This window comes from Ranitomeya imitator, chromosome 3, assembly GCF_032444005.1.
Source record: "Ranitomeya imitator isolate aRanImi1 chromosome 3, aRanImi1.pri, whole genome shotgun sequence".
Taxonomy (NCBI): Eukaryota; Metazoa; Chordata; class Amphibia; order Anura; family Dendrobatidae; genus Ranitomeya; species Ranitomeya imitator.
In genome coordinates, this window is record NC_091284.1 from 282287144 (window position 1) to 282289990 (window position 2847).

The 2847-nt window shown below is 41.6% G+C and overlaps 1 long non-coding RNA gene across 1 annotated transcript; it reads right to left on the reverse strand.

Moving 5' to 3' along the window:
* Nucleotides 1-1281: 1281 nt before the first annotated feature.
* On the reverse strand, nucleotides 1282-1788 carry LOC138672050 (uncharacterized). The gene is made up of 4 exons (XR_011319549.1): nucleotides 1728-1788; nucleotides 1573-1646; nucleotides 1423-1491; nucleotides 1282-1306 (listed from the first exon to the last, which is right to left on the reverse strand). It is a non-coding gene; the product is annotated as an uncharacterized lncRNA (long non-coding RNA).
* Nucleotides 1789-2847: the final 1059 nt, after the last annotated feature.

A 2847-nucleotide genomic window follows, 5' to 3' on the forward strand; every position in this document is an offset into this window, starting at 1 on the left:
TGCACTCGGCTGGTAAGTGCAGACGACACCATCATAAGCATGAGCATCCCACTAATGCGTCTGCTGATGCAAAGTTTGAAGCACATTAAGGAGCTGGTGTCTGCAGCCGAGGAAGAGGGAAACCTTGATGACAGTCAGCCATTGTCTGGTCAGGGAACTCTCCTGGACAAGGTGGCGGATGAAGAGGAGCAGGAGGAGGATGATGATGGGGATGAATATTTATGGGAGGAGGATGCTTCTCAGGGGGCAATAGAAACTGTTGGCGTTGCAAGGTCAGGTACAGGGTTTTTGTGGGACACAAGCAATGTTGATTTGCAAGAAAGTGCTTGAAACCCAGCACAAGCAGTGAATTGACACCTGGAACATTGGCCCACATGGCTGAGTATGCCTTGCGTATGCTAAAAAGGGACCCCCGCATTATCAAAATGATGACCGATGACGAATACTGGTTGACCTGCCTCCTGGATCCATGATATAAAGGGAAATTACAAAATTTCACCCGACCCGACTTTTGACAAATCAATGTAGGATACACGGCACTCTGTACAGGGTGGATGTTGGAGCTCAAGTAGGGTCTCCAACCCGTATCAAAAAATATAAGAAACAAACTTGTTGGCACTCAATTTTTTCAGAAGAAGGGTAAGGTTGTTTATTTCACATCCTGACAAACAGATCAATTTCTGAACGTTTTTGGTCCAACATGGACCTTCCTCAGAGCAATATAGTTTATGTAGTACAGAAGCAAAAATTAAAATTACCAGGAAATAAAAGAAAAATAAAGAAAGTGTACATTATGGTCTTCTGAAATTTTGTCTGATTCTTGTTAACATACATTTTGAACATACATTTTATGCAGTATGTCACATACTTTATATAATGAAGTCAAGAAAAAAGTTGCACAATCAGTTGTAGCTGTATGAAATCATATCCAAGGGAAACAACAATACTATCCGTGCATCAACATTAACGCTGAGGAAAACCGTAGTGAAAAAGGATATAAGTGCTCCTCAGAGTGGAAGGTGAGGAATCATCGTGGGTCTCATTCAGTGACGTAGATGGTTTCTCCATATTATCCCTGGTATAGTGTGCCTATGGAAGTAAATGCAGTGATGGAATCATAGTGGTATCTAATCAGTATCACATGGTGGAGCAGAAGGTGAAAGTGCAAAAAAAAAAAAGAAATGTGTTATCTTCACCAAAAAAATGCTAATGCTGCTGTCAAAGACCTGGAATAATCACCTTGAATGTATACAGTTAGCCAATTTGCCCTTCAAAAAGCATACGCGGTAGTTGAATTGCTGTAGTGCTGGAGAAAGCGGTATGATAAAAGAAAAAACAATGTTTTAAAGGAACAACATTTAAAAAAAAGAGGAGATAGCAGGTATAAGGAGGTGGTCCAATAGAACCTGTGAATCTGCTTACCAATAAACTGGTTGTATTTTGTGATGGAGGTATGTGCCACTGCTGGATGCGGTCCAGATGCACTGTGCACTGTAATGGGGGAGAATGGTGCATCAGAGATAATGCCCCGACTGTATAGGAGCAGCTAGGGGAAACTGCTCATGTGCTTACCGGTATTGCTGTGGTGCTGCTTGTGTCCTATGTCGCTGTGGAGAGCATGCTGTGTGTGCCAGATACACTGTGCACTATAATAGGGGAGAATAGTGCATCAGTGAGAACGCCCCGAATGAGTGGAAGCTGCTAGGGAAGGCTGCCCGTGGGCTTACCATTGGCGCTGCTGGCGTCCTGTGTCGCTGGGGAGAGCGTGCTGTGTGTGCAGTGTGCACCTCCGGGTATAAAGGCAGGAGGGGGCGTGTCATGTGATGTGTCACACCACATTGGTCACATGTACGGGGGAGGAGAAAAGGGTGTTGGTGTATATTGAGGCCAGCGCTTAGTAGGGACATATTTGAACCTGGCAAGGTGCCCTGGTTATGGGAAGGTCGCCTAGGCTATGTGATTAAACACAGGGGCTGCTCAAAAAGGCTGAATTGTCAGCGGAATACTTATCCATACTGCTGACTATGCTAAAAAATATAGGAAATGTGAAAGTGTTGTGCGCAGCAGTGGTATGCTAGTACCTAAAAGGAGGGCGGGGGGGAGAGAAAGGGTTAATATGGTTCCCATCTCATGATACGTGGGAAATGAAAGGAAAACGTTAATTAAATGATAGCCAATAGTGTAAAAAGATAGGTCTGTGAGCTGCTGTGATACTGGCTTTATGATGTATAATCAGGAATATTACACAGTAAGGAGAAGTCTAAATAAGTAAGCCCGTGAATTGCTATGATACTTGCTGTATGACGACCTGTGATGGATATAGAGATGGACAGTCAAGGTGTGCTATATAATATGCTATATATACTATACCGTGGAATACATGGGGTGCCCAAAAGTGAGATGAAAGTGAGGATTAACGATTCTAAGGAAGAAACAGAAATACAGGATCCCAAAAAAGTAAAAGTTGCTCAACTCTACTCACAGCATGTCTCCCAAACAATACATTTTGTATTTATTTTCTGAAAATGAGAAATGGTCAAAATAACAACAACAAAAAAATCATTGCTTGCAGACCTCAAATCATGCAAAAAAAAAAAAAAAATCATAATAATTTAGAAACAACAATACTAATGTTTTAGCTCAAGAAAAGCACATCCAGCCCATGAATGGCAGCGCTTCCCAGGACTCACATTCAAAGATGATATTTCATATTTTTTTATTTCATAACTTAAAATAGAAGAGATACAACGCGTTTCGGATACAGTATATATCCTTCAGGTATCATAAAAACACAGTACAAATCCTACTAGTATAAAATTCAATTACACTTATATATAGTATCAAACC